This window comes from Periplaneta americana, chromosome 15, assembly GCF_040183065.1.
Source record: "Periplaneta americana isolate PAMFEO1 chromosome 15, P.americana_PAMFEO1_priV1, whole genome shotgun sequence".
NCBI lineage: Eukaryota > Metazoa > Arthropoda > Insecta > Blattodea > Blattidae > Periplaneta > Periplaneta americana.
The window spans coordinates 58,659,888-58,682,416 of record NC_091131.1 but is presented as its reverse complement, the minus strand read 5'-3'; the positions used below and the strand labels follow the sequence as shown (position 1 = coordinate 58,682,416).

At 36.7% G+C, this 22,529-nt stretch overlaps 1 protein-coding gene and 1 long non-coding RNA gene across 12 annotated transcripts in view; both read right to left on the bottom strand.

Moving 5' to 3' along the window:
• LOC138714991 (uncharacterized) overlaps positions 1-9,230 on the bottom strand; it is a 138,466-nt gene extending 129,236 nt beyond the window's left edge. Inside the window, exons 1-2 of the long non-coding RNA XR_011336145.1 lie at positions 9,107-9,230; positions 2,317-2,415 (exon numbers count right to left, since the gene is read on the bottom strand). This is a non-coding gene — a long non-coding RNA (uncharacterized lncRNA). The remainder of the gene's footprint in view (positions 1-2,316; positions 2,416-9,106) is intronic.
• Positions 9,231-15,984: 6,754 nt separating this feature from the next.
• Positions 15,985-22,529, bottom strand: part of bru3 (bruno 3) — a 197,856-nt gene continuing 191,311 nt past the window's right edge. For all 11 annotated transcript variants that reach the window (XR_011336142.1, XM_069847323.1, XM_069847322.1 and 8 more), the window contains one exon: positions 15,985-21,822. The gene's annotated coding sequence lies outside the window, so the exon portion shown is untranslated. The remainder of the gene's footprint in view (positions 21,823-22,529) is intronic.

Below are 22,529 nucleotides of genomic sequence, written 5' to 3'. Positions count from 1 at the left end.
ACATCGCGTTATGATTTACACAGAAAATAAAAACTTTACTCAACATCATCTACTTTTCATTCTACCTGTATAGGCTAACAGTATGTTCATTTTACTTACACTCATTCATAGGAAGTAGATATCCAATTAACATCCAACTCTTCGATTGCCTTCCTAAGTATATGGCTCCTTATCAATATTCTTTCATTTCACACATTATCATCATCCATATCATAGCCCGGGTGAAGTTCACGTGCGGCGTGCTGTACTTATACAAGAGCGTGGCCGTTCGGCTACTCAAATCATTCACAGAATAGGAATGATAAGCACAATAAGCCTCAGGCTGCAGTGCAAGTGTTCGGGTCCCTCCTAAATACAAGAGAGAAATAAAAGTGATCCCTCTTAACTCTCCTGCAGGTGCCCATGAATGCAGCCTTCAGAATGTTATGTTCTGTGTATTATAGCCTACTAAAATCTGAGGAGGGACAGCCCATGAAGGACCAAGGCCGACCAGACAATTGCTTGCCTCACGTCCATATGCCTCATCAGAGGTGAACAATCATGTCCAGAAAGGGGGTAACGTGTGGAAAACAAGATGATTTTTCTCTCCTCAGCCGTTGTAGGCTTAGCTGGTTTTCGAAACCGTATTTCGCCACCTATTGTACCGCCCCAAATTCATTACGATACTGAGTGGGCACCAGTCGCATACACTGGCCGAAATTTTATGAGAAAATTCTTTCCCCATGAGAACTCGAACCAGAGCTCATTCCGTAGTAACTCAAGTCCAGGCATGATGTCTTAGAGCAGGGGTCGTCAGCACAGAGCACCCTGGGGCTAGCGTCTCTTACCCGCGGAAAACGCAGTGCACCATGGTGCACTTGTAGCTGCTAGCGGGTATGCTCTCCATCTCTTCCTGCTGCACGACGGTGCACACGGGACGGCACCGCTTACCCTTTGCACATTTCAGCGAGTGCTGACGACCACTGCCTTAGAGCTTAGGCCACGATGCTACAGCGTGATAAAAAATAAACAATCCAAACGCCATTTATTCTGTCTTATTTTCATACATTTTACCTCTTGTTGCTATGCCACGGAAATGTACTATGAACTCACGTATATGCTTTTTTTTTTAAGATGTGGACGACATATATCAGATCGAGGACATGCTAAGGAAAACCATGGAGAACGCGGAGCAGCAATTAGCTGCCATGCGGGAGAACGCCACGAGCCGCTTACTCGCACTCACCGGCACCATCGTGGGGGTCGGGCGTCCCTCGCGAGTTGACTGATAACAGCTCGAAGAAAGGACCAGAGCAACAGCACAGCGCAGTAATCAGTAAATTTTACATGTGGATATCAGCTTTCTTGCCATAAGAATATAAATAAATTTATGACATTTATGATCCTAATAGTCAGGTTTTTCCTTTTTTATAAACATTTGTGGACTATGTTTATATTACATTTTAAAGCAAGTTTTGTAGTTGTACTATGGAGAGGTTAGTTAAACACTGCAAAGTTTTGAAATGATAAACATCTATGATGTTACTACACAGTTCATCACTGTAACAAGAACGAATGTCTAATGCTCGGCTTATACCGTTCAAGGATTTATCGCTCGTGTCGCCCTGGTTGGCAAGTTGGTATAGCGCTGGCCTTCTATGCCCAAGGTTGCGGGTTCGATCCCGGGCCAGGTCGATGGTATTTAAGTGTGCTTAAATGCGACAGGCTCATGTCAGTAGATTTACTGGCATGTAAAAGAACTCCTGCGGGACAAAATTCCGGCACATCCGGCGACGCTGATATAACCTCTGCAGTTGCGAGCGTCGTTAAATAAAACATAATATCATTATTTATCGCTCGTGACAATTTTACCCATCATGCATGTGCGCTACCTATCGGATTATGCTATGAACTACTTGGCGCTCGAGAGAAAACGTCCGATGCAGACCTCTGACAAGCAGGGTGCAGGGGTAACGCATGGTTTCCTTCCCCTTAGCAATCATTTGTTCATTCAGAGTTATGCAGTGTTCACGTAAACACGACAGGATCAGTTGTGAACTGACTTGTTTTTAGGCATGCACAGTCTGAATCCTCGGCCTCATCTCGCCAAATATCATCTATCACCAATCCCATCGACGCTAAATAACCTCGTAGCTGATACAGCGTTGTTAAATAACCAAGTAAAAAAATACAAAGATTTCCAATTTTTTTCCTAGAAAACAGGCAGAATTCTAAATAATTCGCTAAAAAACTAATGTTGTAAACCATTCCAAAACTATGCCAATAACAATAACAATAAACAACTTTCTCATTTAATGCTATAACAAGAACTCTTGCCTTTGGAGACGAGACTACATGTCCAGTTGTGCTCTGTTCACTACAGCCCCTCAGCCATGTGATCAAGATTATCCAGTGTGCTGTTCAATTCACTGTCACCTATAACAAAGTCAGAATAAAACTGCAAAATACAATAGCACCAACACTATCGTTGCGAAAAAAAATACTGTTATTTATAAAACTGTTTGCAACTCTGTATGCTCAATTTTTATAAAATCACTATGTAAAGTAACTTAATTATTCCTACACTGCGCTATTAAAGTTACCTATATTTGAGTTTATTTAGTACTACCCTCTTTCTAACGTAGCAGATTTCACATTTAAGAAAATATGAGCTTGGAAAATCACGTAACATACAAAATATTTTGTTAAAATTGTCTCGATATTATTGTTATATTCCATTATAAACTTTCAACTAGAGCTACTGTCTAGTTCAGTTCAGTGGATATATAATTTTATATTTTTACTATTTATTTTGTAATCAGTGAAAATGAAATAATCACTGTCTATATACAATTAATTTTAGTCTTATTTATATATCGGTACCCATTATGTTTGACCATTCAGTTGTAAAGAAAAATCTTAAGGTTGTAAAGAAAAATCTTGTTGTTGTTGTTTTCTAATGCCAGGCGTTTGACAATAAAGTCATTTGACCTCTTGCACTCCAGTATTTTTCAAAGATATTATCATGGTCAGCCACTGAAGCACAGATTTTGAGGTGTTCCGAATCCATTTCTTGGTTTGAGTTGCACAATGGGCAGTTAGGGGACTGATATATTCCAATTCTATGCAGGTGTTTGGCCAAACAATCATGGCCTGTTGCCAATCTAAATGCAGCTACAGACGATTTTCGTGGTAAATCGGGAATTAACTGTGGATTATGATGCAGAGAGTCCATTTCTTCCCTTGAGATTGTGCTATCAAATTTTGTTTGTTGAAGTCTAAGTATATACATAGATTTAATAAATCTTTTCACAGAGTAATATGTAGATTTAGTAACAGGTCTGTAAGTAGCAGTGCTGCCCTTCTTTGCTAGTGCATCCGCATTCTCGTTTCCCAGGATTCCACAATGGGATGGTATCCATTGGAATACAATTCTTTTATTGAGTGATATTAATTGAGAGAGCATTTTAGTTATTTCTGCTGTTTGAGATGAAGGTGTGTGTTTAGAGACTATTGATAGAATAGCTGCTTTGGAGTCTGACAATATAACTGCATTCTTAAATTTATTGATGTGAAGTAGAAGATTACTGAGACTTTCACTTATTGCAACGAGGCCTAGGGGTTCATTTCACTTTCCTTTCTCCTCTTTCTACTTTTTTGTTCCTAGTGCTGACCTGTTATGGCACTAAAATCGTCCTCCAGTGGCTTAAGGAGGGAAAGCTGGTGATCAACAAGATCTCCCAGCTAGGTCCAATGGACCCGACGACCAAAAGCAGGTGTGGTCCTCCAGACATTGTGGGGGTTGTGTGTGAATGAAGTAGCTACCAAAACGTTAAAATATGGTGTTCACTTAAATCGGCTACAACTTGCCATTTTCACTCCAATATGAAATGAGTAGGCCTACCATTAAGGTAAAATTATCCGGAGGTAAAATAGTCCCCCAATCGAATCTCCAGGTGGGGACAGAATCAACTAAACATCTTACAATGGAATGCTGGCGGTATATCAGCTAAAAAAAGAAAAATCTTAAGTGCCACACTTTATTAACAGTCTTTGAGTATAGTAATGTAACAATTTTGTTTACTGGATTGGCAGATTTATTAATATAATTTCTTTCCATTCAGTTCATGCTATAGTGTCAGTCTCAGCTGAAGAACCCACAAGATTTGTAGTCATCATGCTGTCACTTTGGCCTTGGCAACTTAATACATAAATAAAATTATCTGATGTTCAATTATAACCAATCCAACACTCTTTTCAATATAATTTTACATCGATAACTTCTCTAACTTAATATTGCAGGAAACAGTACTGCATTGCTGAAATCTGAATGAGAATAATTGAGTAGTTTAATATCAAAGACGGACATCTGTAGTCTCCATAGTTTTGATCTAGAGGAAATTTTTTAATTCACATGTTCTTTGTAATATTTAACACAATTTATTTTATAAATGTAGTGTTAGAGTTTGCATATGGTTTCACTATAACTGGAAAGAGCATGAAAAATTTTATAAAAAACCACAGCTATCTAAATTTCGATTGAGGTCAGATGTCCGTCTTTGATATTAAGCTACTCAATTATATCATATTAACTGATCTAACGAGATGTTTACTGTAATCTCCAATCATAACTCTAAATATTTACTCCTTCCCCACTACTGCATTGAAATTACCAACTATTATTTTGATGTCGTGACATGGACAGTTATCACACACTTGTTCTAAGGTTTCATAGAATTGTTCCTTCTCTTCCTCCTCAGATTCTGTCGGGGCATGAGCATTAATTAAACTATAATTTAAAAATTTTCCTCTTATTCTAAGCACTGATAATCTTGACTAATAGATGTAAACCCTATCACCAGATGTTTAAATTGGTGGTGTTTCATAAATCCAGTATCAAGTTCATGTCTTTCTTGGCTGCAGCTTCTTGTTTCTCTATAATTCCATTTTCCGTCCATCATACTTCTTGTAGGGCTATAATACTGGGCTTCAATTTCACTATCTGGTCTTTTAGCATCTTCAATGCTCCAGGATGGTATAGAGAACTTACATTCTAATGTTTTTAGAATTGACCAAATTTATAAATACTCTTTAATGAAATTCTATCATAAAAATAGAATGAAATTTGTAGCTCAGCCACATGCTCATAATACAAGACGAAATGAAATTCTTAAATTAGTTGAACCTAAATATTTCACATCTGCTGCTTTACTACACAGTACAAATTATGGTCCACGTCTATATAATTCGATAATAAAATTTCATCCAGAATTGACTACTTTAAGCAATGAAATTTTCAGATCCAGAATTTAAAAATTTATATGACAGACTTCCCTGTATATATATTATGTACCATGTATTGTAAAACTAGTTTATTTCTATCCTAAGTGTATTTTTCTATTTTATCTTGGTTACTATATCAACATGACCTGCACTAATTATACTACTAACAATAATTTAATATTAATCTCAACATCGTCTCTTTTTTCACTCAGTTATTACTAGTATTATTATTCACTAATTTTATTATCATCTTTATGTGGGCTTTTTTCTTAAGTATTTTGTCTACAAAGTATGTGTATCTATGTAACGGAACTGTCCCCGAACACGAGCTTTACTCTTTCGGGGTATTTTAATGTAACGTTTTTATGCATATGTTATTATTAAATAAAATCTAAATCTAAATCTAAAAGTCTAAATATTCCTATACATATAATTGAATTTCCTTTTGTTTCTTTGTGTTCCATTTGCTTGTCCATTGTTCTTGCCATTTTTATTTCCATTAGACAGTCCGGTTTCTATTCGTGTTGGTTTCGTAACTGTAGGCTTTTTACTGTGATGGATAGTCGGCCCATCGCCAAACCCCCTGCCCAGAGTTCTGGGTAATTTTTGATCAGGGTTATCTTCCCCTAGCCTTTGGAGAACCAACACCATATGTTACAAGGCACCAACAGCTGGTTTTGGTCCACCCCGGGTATTTTATTTCCCCGGGTACCTGCCATATCTGGTGAGCATTTCCCTATGCGCCACCTGAGGACGTGCCTGATGGTAGACCTTTATGGAAATATACAAAAGACAATATTTACGGGCAGAAGTCTAGAACCATCTGTGAGCTGAAGAGAAACGTGGAGAACTTCATTGAATCTATATCTGACGACATGTGCCCAAGTGTTGACAATTTTAATGAACATTTAAATCAATGTATTGCCATCCGCAGTGGTCATTTTGAAAATGTTATTCACTGGGCATGAGTTTCCCATGTTCTGTCTTTAAACATGTGCAGTAATAATTGAAATATATAAAATTAGTTCAAGGTTATTAATTATTAATATCATTCATATGAGTATTTTATTGGTGCTCTTGGTACAAAATCAAGTAGACTATCAGTATGGACTCTCAATTGCTGCAGGTTAATCCTGCTCTTGGTTATTGTTTGTTTTTCCCTAAAGATGAAGTATCACATTCATAAACTCAAAAGCTGCATTGTAACTATAAGTCAATATAAGTTACTATAAGAAACCTTCAGATTATTACTTTTGAACAAAGATTTCTCTAATGCTACACAGAATTCCTATGAAGAACAGTCCTAAGCAGTAATATTCCGTCAACTTAATGACCATAGTGAGGAGCACATGCCTCGAGGAAGCTAGGCAGTAAGAGGCAGAATGGGAACCATCTGCATAAAGCCCTGCTCCGACTTAGCAAAATCAAACCGAATTGAATCGAAATGAAGAGTTTGCTGCCGGTCACATCTAGTGGAATCGAACCGAACAGTACTTTAGTGTTTTGTCATACAAAAGAGGATAATTCTGCACAAGATTTATTATTTTTTCTTCGTTCATATTAAATTGTGATTTTTGTATATGTAATATTTCAGCAATAACTTTCAATAGTAAACAAATTAAGCCGCCAAGAATGGATGTGGTTCATTTGTTTTTTCACGAAGACTTCACGAGAACTTACGATTGCACTCAAAACAAGAAATTCTGTTCTGGCAGTAGAATAAATATTCTAGCTCCTGAATTCTGTTCTGTTCGATTCGATTTGACTCGCCACTTTCTGCTATCTTCCATTTAAATACACTGTGAAGAGAAATTCTGTTTGATTCAATTCTGCCAACAGATTTTGTTAGGTAGACATTGGAGTGGCTCCAGCCTGCATAGGAATTCTCTATGTATCTCTCTCTCCCCCTCTCCCTCTTCCCCGCCCTTTCCCTCTCTCTCTCTCTCTCTCTCTCTCTCTGTCGGTAGAGCAATGGACTTCATGGAGTATAGACTGTTCCAACATTCCAGATTCGCTTCCAGATTGTGGTGGGAATTTTTCTTGTCATCATACCTTTCTGGATGGATTCGGGGTGTACTCGGACTCCTGTAAAATTTAGTATGGTTTTTTTTCAGAAGTAAGAAGGTGGCTGGAGTGTCACGCTAACCAAATTACATTCTTATGACAGAGTCAGGAAAACTTGTGAACTCTACTTCCATTCCCACATATGCTGTATGGCTTTATCGGATACCACTTTTACTCTTTACTAGTACCACACATACAACACATAATACAGTATGTATGTATGTGAGTTGTGTTTAAAAAGGCAGTAGGATACAGTTTGCAAATATTTCTCCTGCATAGCTAGTCATGATTTCATACATGTGCACTGACTACCATTCCTTAGCAAGCTAGACGCCCTTATGAGAACATAAGATAATGTTTACTTATTATTCTTTGCTTTTAATATGTTGAAGACGATAGAGCAACCTGCTGACTATGAAATATAGTCTGTTATCCTTTCTTTCAATGCATGAAATGGAAAACCGGCTGACATCCATTGCCAGATTTGTGAGATCTACGGTTAATATGCCATTAGTGTTGGAGTTGTAAGGAAAGGGGTCAGTCATATTTAGTAAATAGATTGAGGAACAACTAGGCAACGCATGTGCAACAGCAGCATCAACTACACTCGCCACTAGTCACCGGGTTATACCGAACTATAACTAGCAAAAGAGAAGCAATATGTAGCTAGTAAAATTCGTGAATACATTCTTTAAAAATTGACTGCAGTAGTCAAGTGCAAGGCTTAGTGAGTATAGTGGCGGATTTTTTAATACACTAAAACAAAATAGGTACATGTTTTCAAAGATATTATAACATACTATCACAGCGAAATGTAGGAGAAAAATTCTATGTTCCAAAGAATACAGACGAAAGCAAATTTGGTAAACAAAAATATTATAACACAGGGATAATGGGCCAGATATTCACGTTTGTCATTTTTGCGCGAATCACTTGATACTAATCTATCTCCTTATCAAAACTAATCCCAATAATTGAATAGAACTACTTGTTACTCATCGCTACCTAACGTTGTGACTAACAATTGGACTACTTAAACCCTACCTAACCTTATCACTGACAGTGGCTCTGAAACTAATATATCTCATCAAACCCAACCTAACCTTAACACTGTCAGTGAGACTACTTGTCATTAATCGGTCTCCTCTTGAAACCCAACTAACCTCGTCATTAACAGTGACGCTACTTCTCAATAAAGTTGAGAAGGACGAGGTACGAAAGAACCTGAATTTCGGACAGGATATCATACAGGGACAACAGCAAATGACATTTTGGTATTTTTGATTCACTAAATAGTTACTTAATATTGATCAACTTCTTTTTTACGTGGGGAGAGTGGTTTCGACATTGTGCAGCTGATTATCATCGTAACGGCACGGCTCAAAGTTTCCACACCTATTCTCCAGTTTAGCGGCAAGTATTATGTAGGCCTACTCTAGTTACTATGGGTGCTATTCATAGATATTTCGCTAGCCCGCGCTACGAGCGTGCTAAACTAGCCCCGGCTATCGACTGGTTACTTGTACAGGATTCATATCATATCATATATCATATCGCTAACACTGGTTTATGAATACGAAAAACGTTAGTTCGCTGATCATCCATCGAAAGCCCGCGCTAAGAATGTGAATACGGCCCTAACTTATTTTGTGAAACATGCTCTGAATTTCAAGTTACAGCAGTAAATGCGTAGTTGTAATTAAAATGCAATAGTCTATACTGCAAATTACTATAAAGTTACGTAAAAACTATTAAAACCAAATATTATAACACAGCTTACCTCAACAAACTATGTAATCACGGACAAAACCTATCGCCACAATACAACCACTATACTGAGATACAATGAAGATAACATCTGAACTCTGAAGATCACTACATCAGTTTAGTCCTGAGAGGTTTAGTCCAACTAGAAGAAGAGAAAAAAAGTCCCTCCGTAAGCCTACAAAAATCCCTCAAATCTAAAGAAAAACCCTACCTTTTTAAACTGATCCTCATCGCGGAGGGGGGGAAATATTGTTTTAGTTTAAATTGGTACATTAATAATAATAATAATAATAATAATAATAATAATAATAATAATATTTATTTGTCAGAAATCAGTGTACAAGGCCTGGATATGACATCATCAGGTTTGATTACATACGCACATATACCCGTACACTCACACATACACAAACAAATAAACTTAGCACAAATAAATATAAGCAAATAAACATACATAGCAAGGAAACACGCAACGAAACAAGCATCGTGGGAACTGGGCTTTACCACATAATGCAGCCGCCAGGATTCGATCCAATTTTTTTTCGATTTGTCAGACGCATCAGATGCTTTACCAATACTCGCCATAGGATCAAGTGGGCTGTGAGATGATAACTGCATATGCGCGAAATGGGTTAATAAAACCTAAACTAACCAAACCTAACCTTCATACATGCAAGAGGTAAAATCCAAGAATCAGTCGCTGTTTTTCTAGACCAATAGGAGATCGATGACGCGATATATGACGTCACGCACGATGGCAATACTTCAAAACATGATTTTAATCGTGGACTGCTGCCCCCCGACACCACCGCTAGCCCTACTTTTCTTTCTCTCATTCTACACCACTCCACTGTACTCCCTTCTTCACATATTTTCCTCTACTTCTCTCTTTCTCCCTCTTCGTACTTTATTCTACAAACTATTTTATATTAAATTGGAATACATGACTTACCTTTGAATATGCCGAAATTCCATCCTGGAACCTTCGTCTAGTGAACCATTGTCATAACCATTATGCTACGAATTCATTCATGAACAAATTATACTTACGCACAATTAACATCAAATACTCCCAAAGGTATTAAACATAATATGGCTTTATTAATAGAACTGAATTCATTAGTTTGCTATTAATCTTATTACAGTTAATATGTCAAATGCATCACGAATTAATTTTAACTTACTCGTGTATTGTACACGAAGCTAATATAATAAAATATATTCGAATGATGGTGATACTACACTCATTCACTACTTTACATACTGTATATTATATCGATTCACTACACTACAGGTACTCTCCTTAGTATTCTATTAATCTTATTCATGCAAGTACCAGTACGTAATATTGCCACATTTTAATTAAAACTTTTTTTTTACTTGCAATGTAAAGTGCGGACATACGTGACGTTATATAGGCCTAGTACATCATTCAACTTCTTAATTAGGTAAACAGCGACTCTTCCTTGGATTCTACCATGCAGGATGTATAACTAGAGCATGAAGGAAACTTTTTCATTTTATCTGGAGTGTGCACGCGAAAATAAATCCATGTAACGATCATGCTGTCACTGCATGAGAGGTCCACGCATTTGTTTGTTCTAAATGCCAAACAGTTCATCCCGTTCATAAAAAGCATTGTGAATATACTCTGGATATGGGAAAGATGGAAGATTTAGAAGAGGAAGATAATTAGTACAGCACTGAGTGCGACGCGAAAGACGAGCGTACAACATAGTGAAATACGTGCAAAAACGACATAAGGGACATCGACAGCTTCCAGGAATTTACAGACACCTATATCATTGTCATCATTCCATAGCATTCCCTGAACGCCAACTGATGACGAACGGAGGAACTGGCCTAAGGACAAGTGGGGTTACCTGCTCGAAACAGAAATGTACAGCAAACCTTAGTGTACCGGTAATCTGCCGGCATGGCCTTTGAGAATGCACCTAGTTTGAGGGTTAACACAATAATTCTTGAAAGGTCGAAATTCCATTCCATTCCAAGTTCAGAAAATATAAAATCTGCTAATGTCTTTAATATTAGCTTCTGGACATAAACTAAACAAAACTGACCACTAGTTAAGAACTTTTGACACACAATACACTCTCATAAATGATTGTAAATCCTTCAGAATACTTTATTGGTTAGGACTTTGGGAGAAATAGGATGCCAAGTTATATGCACCAAGAAATCTAACAATAAGAGGTAGAGGAATTTTTAAATCAATGGGAAGCCTTTCTTCAGCATATAAATACGCAAACGTCTATTATTAATAATCCCCACATTGCAGCCACAAGAAATATTCAGGGGGTAATATATCAGTGTATTACCAACTTGTACCTTATCATTAAACATTCAGAAAATTTTCATGCTAAGAACTTATGACAAACACTTCGTTACAATTCAATGGAGCAACCTTCACAGTAAAGGAAAAGGAATTTCTTTTTTTAGTTATTTAATGACGTTGTATCAACTACGAGGTTATTTAGCGTCGATGAGATTGGTGATAGTGAGATGGTATTAGGCGAGATGAGCCCAAGGAATCGCCATAGATTACCTGGCATTCACCTTACGGTTGGGGAAAACCTCGGAAAAACCCAACCAAGTAATCAGCGCTGTGCCCGAGCACAACTTCAGACCAGCAGGCAAGCACCTTAACCAACTGAGCCACGCCGGTGGCTTGGAATTGTTTTTCTATTCCCATTGAAAAAAATAGGGGAACTCTTGGATTTCCAACAAAAAGAGTCTCTCTAGCAGTCAATGGACACAAGCTATTAAGATAATCTGTAATGTGATACCTGAATGCTCTCTTCCCTGCAGAACTTTGGACACAACTCATTGCAGAATGTGAGACGAGCATGAAACCCTTTCCTGTGTCTTGGATTTTTGCCATCACAGAGAATTACTTTGCATCAATCACACACTCTTTGACTTCTGGTTCGCTACATTGTAAGTCCAGTTATGAAGTCTGCGAAGAAATTGGCTGTCTTTCAACTGATGGTTACTCATACTGAATGGATATCATTGTACCTGATCACCAGAAAGATTTGGACTTAATTTTCGACCCAACAATACTCTTTGAACTGAACAAACAGCAACCCAACGAACTCTGCCGTGAGAAGCAACAAATTTATGAGCCTTGCAATCAACATTTGGGTACCCAGTACAACATTACCACCTGGAAGGTTATTGGTCTTATGTTTGGAGCAAGACGATGTGTTCCTAGAAAAACTCTTGAGGTTCTCAAAAAACTTCAAGTCTGTGGTAAGACTATTGGTGCTGTTGCATCATCAGTCTTGAAATCCTCACTGGCTATAATTAGACATCATTTATATTTCCTGTAACTCATTTAATTTATTTCTGATAATGACATACTTTTTTCAAATTGTATTTTCTGACACTGTTCTTACCCAGAATTGATAAGGAGGTTTTCTTCTGTAACTCCTATTAGGGGTAGCTATAGTGTATGTATTTACAATAAAATTATTATTTTTTTTTTTTGGCATAGTAATGACTTAACATTTTAAGGAAGACATTCTGATACAGCACTGGCAACCAAATGCACCTAAAAAAAACTATTTCATAATTTTCGTGCAAAAGACGAGATACAAAAAAATTGCGCTCACCCATCATGATAGTGGTGTTTTCGTTATAATAACCAACAATATTTTCAATTGACAACCCATAGTTTGATAGAGAACGTTTAATTACACAGAAAAGATTTTCAACTGTAGCATCTATAACTTTCAGACAGTCCAAGAAAAAAGTATCACATGAAAGTCCATCATCACTAACAAACTTGGTCACAATGTATTGACTTCCATGATTTCCTATATCTCTACTTTCATCAATCAGAACAGAAATAAAAGGAAGTATGTTATGGTATTATTTATATTAAATAACCTAATTCTTTTGGATTACTGGTATCTAAAACAAAAAAATATATATATATTTACTAAACTAACCTTTTAATTATAGCTATATGTTATCCTTTCAACCTGATTCTTCTCCAATTATAACAACTAATCTACCTATCAATTTGCTTAATCATCCATCCATAAAAAACTTAAAAAAAATTACTATCATATTGAATCTAATACACACTTTTTTCAACTGAATTTAGTCTCCAAAATTGAAATCGATAGCTCACTACATTCCTATGCAAACTCGAAAATTTTGCTTAGGTTCTGCATGTGCTTCGGCTCTGTTCAGGTTACCCCGTTACTCAATGTTCATCACTTTGTGTGCTTCCATATTTTTGTAGACATTGTTATTAATACCAGTAAAAACTTCAAATGAGTTGTACTTGATCAGGAGATGAAGACAAAAAGCGAAGGGTGTCGTATGAAGCAAACTTCAAATGAAGAAAATTCAGTGCAGCAGAGAACAACATTCGCTTATGACACCAACACAGAATGGCGATATTTACTTCTAAAGTGACAAAGAAGTAGTTCACTGGGCCACGAAAAGGAAGACATCCTGAGTAGACAAAGAGGTTTTGAAATTCATACAGGAAAGGAAAAAAAATGGGCTCCTTGTGACTAACGACACAGTCAGAAGTACTGATAAAGCTAATGAGGTGGTTACAGCCCATGATATATCAAGACAAGTGTAGATAGGTAGATGGGTAAAGTAATATAAAGGAATATTTTATATGTAAAAATGATGAAAATTTGGAGATATTTTTCTAGTATTTTGGAGTTATGGCGGGTTGATTTGTTACACTCCACAATCTGTATAAAATGAGAGATCTTCACCAAAACTCTCATTTCGTATTTACTAGTTTCTTTATAAATCTATAACATTCCAGTCTTTTAATGGACATTATGCGAACACTAAGAGATAAACTTATCTCAAACGGCTATATCACAATGGAATTGTGCTCAGAGAAACAACGATCAAATTAAATTATAGTATCTACTGTATATGTCCTAATATACTATTTAATTCTAAGTAAGACCAAATGGCATCCTTGCAGTACCGGTAATGATTATCTCAACTTCCTTATGGCAACGTCAACATTCTGTGTGTCAACATTCCATCAGTAGTACTGGAGAATACTGGATGGTGGGTTTAATTATATTTTCTGATTGAATTAACGGAGATCCGCAACACATTCCAAGCTTCCAGGTCTTGAGTGACACTACCAAATATGTGAATCTTCTAGTCCCGAAATGTTCGAGATATTTAATCTCAAAACGCAGTTGAAAAATATATCCAAAATCGTCATAATAACCACTGTGAAAGTCTAAAATATCCACCTGAATATCCTACGTATGTTCAGAAAATTCGTATCCACTGGAATCATACTGAACTTAACATCCAACAACATAAAAGATCAATCTCTGACATACTCATTTCTTTTATGGTGGAGTGAGCTACATATGGCAACATGGTGTCCTATATAACCTTTGGGGTGAATTTTTTTTTTTTTTTTTTTTTTTTGGCTATTTTGTGAGCTGAATATGTTCATTGAAACTAATGACCTGATATATATATTAACTCATATTTCAATTGACCTGAAGTCACCATGTCATTGAATTTCACAACAGAAAATGGAGTACCAGTACAAAGATTTGGTGACTCAATATAAACATAATATTTCTTTTAAAACCATATCTCAGTCTACTATATACAGTCACGAAGCTTGAGTTTTGAGGGTGCTAGAAACAATAGACTGTGACAGTACTATTTTGCATTGCGATATTAGCGATCCTAGTGGTGAGCAACTATCTAATGTTTGCATATTTACTATGTATTGAGCTTCGCAACTGTATATACTAGACTGTGACCATATATTCACAACACAGCATGCGAAAACTGTGAGGTTACGTAAACTATACAGACCTATTCATTTGCCAATGCTGAAAAACAATGAAGTACTGGTACTCATGCAGTTTTCTGAAATAAAAACACTGACATAAGTGATGTAGGCATAATTACTTAAGTTTATGACTATTTGTGAACCAGTCTTGAATTTAATTAGATTTGAATTCAAAACCTATGCAAAATTTTCATACATTTGAAATAATTACGCTCACATGACTAGTGTTTTTTTTTTTTTTTTTTTTTCAGAAAACTACGTGGGTAATGCTTTGTGTTTTTCTGCATTGGCTAACAAATATTTGACTAAAATAAGGAAATATATTTTTTGATATTAATACATTGCAAGTGAAAGTTACATTACTTACTTAGAAATAGTTTTCAGAGCACCCAGAGGTTCATTGCCACCCTCACATAAGCCCATCATCGGTCCCTATCCTGAGCAAGATTAATTCAGTTCCTACGATCATATCCCAACTCCCTCAAATCCAGTTTAATATTATCCTCCCATCTACGTCTCGGCCTCCCCAAAGGTGTTTTTCCCTCAGGCTTTCCAACTAACACTATATGCGTTTCTGGATTCACCCATATGTGCTACATTCCCTGTCCATCTCAAACGTCTGAATTTAATGTCCCTAATTATGTTAGATGAGGAATATAATGCGTGCAGTTCCATGTTTTGTAACTTTCTCCATTCTCCTGTAACTTCATCCCTCTTAACCCCAAATACTTTCCTAAGCACCTTATTCCCGAACACCCTTAACCTCTGTTTCTCTCTCAAAGTGAGAGTTGAAGTTTCACAACCATACAGAACAACAACACATTTTTTATTTTAATTGCATAAAGTTAAAAGAAAGGAAGTTTGCACAATGTAGCAGTATATGCTCAATCTTCAGCTGAGCCAGGCATTAGAGAGAATACGAGTACTGATAGGGTTATTTTGCAAGTAATGGAAGAATTAACTGTGCATGTACCTCGAGTTCTGAATAAATTACTGTATTTCATGTGCACTCTGTAATGGAAATGGGAAACATGGTAAGGTACAATAAAGATACTACATTCAGTTTTCTTCTTCAACTTTATTTTTAATTCTGTTATAAAGTTCTTGTCCCTTCTGGGTTGCTGAACAAATTCTTTTCACTGAATGACTTTTAGCTGTTTAAATTTGATGCCAATATAAACACCACTTACAAATATTCAATAAGAATAATAATAATATTAATAATAATAGTAATAATAATAATAATGATGGAGATGAAAATGATAATGATTATGAAATGTCCATTCATATATTTGTAGAAATTATAGTAATGTTTCACCGTGTACAGCTCGACCTGCTAAAAGCAAGAAATGCTGTTCAGCAGCCACAAGAATGATGAGGGACTTGCTCGGTCTGTATCTGGTGAGATACAGGCCCAGGGCCCAGTCCTCCGGATGGTAATTATGGATATATAAATTATGCTATGGTTATGATCGCTACCTAGGTGAGACTCTTGCCTAATGATCAGCTTTTTTTTTATATATTTATATATTACATAATAAGTTTCTTTAACAGACTAAGAAAGAAAATAACAGGAAGCCAGAGCTTTTAGATCACTCACAGGATGAGCAATACATGCAACTCGCGGGTCTGCACTTTGTACATTAGCTATGATAACTCTCTGAACATGCGGCATTCCGAATTTTGATTTGGTCTCATGTTCAGATATGAATGTGCCTCCTGACCCCACTTGTGAGCGGGGGGCAATACAATTTAAATAATGTTATTTACTCTGCAACATGCAAAATTCCACCCGAAAGCCTATTGCATGTGTTGCCACCCTATTAGTTAAGTCAAATGAAAACCTAATGCTGATACTACAGTATATTCAATAGTCGTTCCTGTACAACCTGATGCAGCATCTTGTCCAGTCTGCTACAACATAACCTCAACTAATCAAATTGGCATGCAACAGAGGTTCCATATGGTTTGCTTGTATAATGAAGCTCACACTTTTTTTAAAATATTTATTTCATTCTTATTTAATACCTCTTTTTTTTTTTTGGCCTCTTGTTTGTATGTTTTTATTTTTCTTTACTTCAAGATGAAAAATTAAAAGTGTGCCCTCTGCCGTGCAGAGGCCGAAGCTCAACACACTGATATGCTAAAGTAGCTGCTCTCACTGTTCACCACAAGCACAACCTAACCTCGCAACTAGCATGGCACTTTTATTTATATATATTTTTGTATATGATAAAACGAATCATTAATATATGTTTAATACTGTTTCATGAATGGCCACACTAAAATTGCAACAATTATTTGCAAACCATCTTCACTACAATTGGTCACACTTCAGATCCAATCACATTCGCAGCTTGGCGTCTGTATTTTAGAGAAATAATAAAACTGCAACTAGTATCATGGCTTCGAAATGTAAATAATTCTTCACAATAAAACTGTATGACTAGAAATACTTTCATCATATATATTACAATTTTTAAAAAGAAATATATCTGCTCTTGTTATTAAATTAGAATAAATTATAATATTGCATTAACACAGAAGAATGCATCATCAGTTTTAAGTTATCACTCAAGGAAAAAAGAAATATATATATATAAATATATATGTCCGAGGTAACAGCACGAGACTAGAAATAATAATAGAAAATATACCGAGAACAATGTTCTTTGCCTATGCCAATCTCTTCATGGACTGATAACCAATACCCCAATGCATTGCCAGATTCTTGTTTCATAAACAAATATTTATGTGACCCTCTCATTCAGGTCCTCATTATTTAATAATATATTTTTTAAAAATATCCATTGCTAAAAAAAACTTTGCAAAACATTGCAGCCTAAATTTGCTAAGAGGTGAAAAGTAGTTCCACATTATAGCATATGAAGTGTACAATATTCAACTTTCAGGACAAATTTCCTTCCTTACATTAACGTTTCATTTATTTTCAAATCCCCAAAAAAACCAAGTGCTTGGTCCCAAAGTGAATCAAATATCAGTAAAATCTTGTGCCCCTAAGCTGCACTCCTCTGCGTCTTCATCGGCAGCATCTTCACCTCTCAGCAAACGGTTTACAAATTGAGGGCGTGTCACACCCACCCTAACCTCCTCGCCTTACAGTTGGCGGCAAGAACAAATCAAAATATATATATATACTGTATATATATTATACATATTTATATTTATATATTATCGTAATGGTTATAAATCGCAATAAAGAAGGAACGAGCTTGTTGCTGCTACTACCAATCATGAGTGTCTCGGAGGAGCGCTCCAGTCGGTTCAGTCAGACGAGTCTCACTGCGGCCGAGACTTCAGTCTTCGGTGAGTCCTCCTGCACTCTTGTCCAGTTTTGTCATTTTTTTGGTTCATTTTTTCTTTCTTTTTTATTCTTTTTTTGTGAGTAGGAGCTCAATTTGGCTACGTTGTGACTGACACACAGGTCCATACAAATACTATACATAGCTTGGATGGCAAATGTCATGTTGAGACAACTCAAACAGAAGTGGGTGCATCTACTCATCTATACAAAGCCGACTGCCTCTTGCAGGCGCCCATCCACCGCGCATATGTAGTGGATTATGTTTTTTATTTCTTCCAGCAAAAAATATGTATAATAAAAAAAATCCACAGAAACTCTGTGGCTCCCCCTGTTGGATCGGCACATATTTCACTAACGTAGCGTTTGAAAAGTGATCACTAGATTTTCTTTGATTCGTGAAAAATCTATTAAGAGAGTACACCTTTTTTCTTGGTTCCACAGAAAAACATTTACACAAATAATTGAAAAACATACCCTGTATCCAAGAATCACTTCATAGCAGTGGGGGGCTTTATATTTTCATATCGACAGACAAGTGGAAAATGTTCTTGCGTTTCCTTGCGCCATCCTCTCCCCCGTACAAATTCGCACTGTCAGATTATCATTTGCAGATCCATAGGTTATGTTCAAGTCATGTGCACTGAGGTTTACACGAAAGGCAGCGCAATAATTGAACTGTTGGAATTGTGAGAGCACATATGTGTACGTGTGTGTGTATGTGTGTGTGTCGTGTGTGTGTATGTGTGTGCACGTGTGCGTGTGTGTTCAAAGAAAAGAAAAACTTACATTAGGAGTATCAAACAAATGTTCCCCTCAACGAAGGACAGAAAACAAGGACCTCTGCCAAGACCATTGGATTTCTTCCGGCTTTACTGTAATATCCCTTCGGGATATTTACACACAATCACTAAGTACAACTCCCTACTGGCTACTGTGAAACTAACAAATCAAACTTCACTATCCGTATATTGGCACCAATTGATAAAAATGACAATAGATAGCTATTACAACAAAAATAAATATGTATAAAAAATCAAAGTCCCATAGATAGGTACTCAATTGATAGATAATTTTATACAGCATATATTATCAAAATATAATTCAATGTATATGTAGCTGGTTGTAGCAAAAGGCTTGGTAAGCTGTCGTTAAGTGATAACCACGTATAATTCCTCTTGTTTGTTCCTCTCTATTTTCATAAAACCTCAAAGTGAGGCATAAATAAATAAAGTAATCAGAATCGATAAAAATAAATCACACCTAAATCACAAATAACTATCTCTTTTAACACGTTTGCTAGACAACTAACTACCTCCTGCAAGCAGCACCGTGTGTTACTGCACTACAAATCAAATCGCTCATCCCTCGCGAATCTACGTGAGATGCCTTCCATTGCACATATCCAACACTGAACAAGTACACTGAAATCACAATGTTATAGTTTGCTTGCTCGACCGGTAAAGTCAATATTCTACTAGTTATTTTAACGGGAATGTTTTTAAGTTGTTAGAAATAACCGGAATGCATTAGTTCATTAAAGGAAAAAGCTCGTCTCCTGAAGAAGTGCAGAAAATAGAAATAACGCCATAAGAATAAAATAAGAGACTGACTCTCCATTCTCTCTCACTTCGAGGATTAATTGCACTAAACTGCAAAGCTCTCTTAAACAAACGATTGATCACACTAGTACAATATTAAAAAAAGTAAAAAGTAGAAAGTGTTGTTCGTGTTTGTTGATATTGCACACATACGTATCTACAACATGTCACGGCTCTTCTATGCGCGTACTGCTGTCAACGCTACTGACTCTCTATCCATTCCCCCTGGGGTTTACTCTTATTAAGTTAATATTATATTACTACATTTCCTACAAATCTACATTATTTCTCTTTTCTCTTTGTCTACCCACTACCTTTCTCTGTCGGAGAGCTTGTTAGACTAGATATTTATAAACATGAATCAGGAACGGAGGCTGGACGGGCGGTAGGCCCCCCGGAGGCATGGGGGAAACGTGTAGGCCTTTTGCTAAGTGAGTCGAGTCCATCTGAGCGTAAGAGTAAAGCAGCAAATTAAAGACTGTCGGATGTACGAGAGAACAATGTTGAAAAGCAGCGAGTCCGAGGGGGGGCGCCTACCGCCCGTGCAACGGTCCCTGCAACGCTTCAAATAAAAAAGACACAAGTTCCATGTGCTGCCGCAACAATGTACCTGTCGGTCTTTGGTTTTGTGTTAAAAATAAATATCCTTTAAATAATTACGAAACATGAATAAATATTTAATGAAAGGATAATGTAGAAAAACCCCTCCTATATCTTTGGCTTTCAGGGAGTTGCTATGATTATAGATCCTACAAACTACATATGTATGTATGTTTATGTATGAATAATTTGGTACTTTGGTTATTAATTAATATTCACTAAAATTGTAGTAGAAATATTACATTATTAATTATTTTGTATCCTTCTCATTATAAATATTAGGTATTGTTACACTGTTTCATCTTATAGGTTATTAATTACATATAATTGGGGGGGGGGGTTAAAAATCGCAGTGAATACTTGTGCAACTTGGCAACGATATCAAGAGTGGTTCGCCGATTGGCTGCTGGCCTCCTCAAAAGCCCCAAATTCCTGCCTCTAACCAAACTAACAAGCGTCCATACATGTGGCGTGCGATGCAGGCGACTCCTGTAGCAAATGAGAGAAACAGACATCGGCTAGACAAGAGTGTCAACAATGCAATCAACATCATATCTCTCGGCAATAAAAATAAATCCTACATATATAACATTTTTGTTTTGTTTCTTTAAATTTGTCTATGTATCGTTAAAATTTCAAGACTACCGACCAGTACACCAAAGTAACACCGATTTAGTTACATTACTTTTTATTATTATTATTTTTATTTTTATCTTCAACTGACAACGAGAACCACCTGTTTACGTTACGAACAAACGAGAAGACATAAACGGTCTGTACAGTTTTACATATCGTCTTTGTTTGTAATTTAGTTAGATAGATCACAGCCCATTTGGAAATTTTCGAGTGTTGATGCTACATCCCCCTGCCACGCAGGCCTTGCACGACCCCAGAGACCAACAGCCAACGCGACCTCCGCTTAAAGTACTAAGCAGTATGGATCAAGTCACTCACCTTCCTCATTGAAATATTATTATAATAAATACGTAAGTTATGTTAATAATTGTATATAATAATATGATAAGAATATTAAGCTTTCTTTAAAATCTATTCACTACGCTAAGATTTTGTTATCTAGATGACTAATTTGTTCAGTGGGCCGGAGATCTAACATAACCTGCACCACGATGCTAATACTTGTCAGGAAGTATATGGAGAATGGCAACCTCGCGCCGCTGTGTAGAGTTGGCAACAGCGTCAGCTTCGCCTTCTTGGTGGCTGCTGCTGTTGCAGGGAAGAGAGGCGCCACACATCCTGCAGGACTCGTAGTCGTCGGAAGGAAGATTGGTAGCCCTGGATGTGTTCTGGTGCTGACGTCGTCATGTATCATTATTGGTCTCTTGTCTTGCACCAGACAAGGCTAGCTGAAAAATCTGCACAGAATACGAACAGTCAGGCTCTCAAGTATCATGGTGGGCGACGCCACCACACTCTGACACAACATGGCACTTCTGGTTGCTATGGCAACTCCAGGTTGTTGGAAGTGCCCTGAGTGCCACGCTGTATAAGTACCAAGTGCAGTGCAAATTTACCCTGGTGGTAGGAGGAACCGACACTAGCAAGTACACTTATTAGTCTGTTGCCTTTTCAGGTCTTTCCTGCAATTCTGTCAGATGAAAAGAAAAATCCCTATCACAGGGAGATTTCGTGTCTCAAAGCCATGGGGATAGTTTAAAGAAAAATGATGGAATTTATAAGAAAACTTAAATGTAGGTATTTAGTTACATTTTCATTTAGGGTCCCCTCCTCCCAGTTTTATGCATTACTGCAACAAAAGCTAAAATAACAGTTTCTACCTCTTTTAAAAATTCTCTGCCTTCAGACAGATTTGAGCATGGGAACGTCAGATCCAAGAGCAAGTAATAACCACTCAATCACTAATGTGCACTGAGAAATTTTGTCGCAAACAAACTTTGAACATTACAAAATAAATGTCCTAGAATTTGCCAGAAACGAATTCTATTTTCTTTGGAGAGAAGTCATGGTTCAGGTTTGTTCATTTGCCATAGTAGGCGATATTCAGTTGACGTGTTAGTTTTTGCTTCTCAAAGAAAAGTTTGGTGAATGTTTGCGACTAATT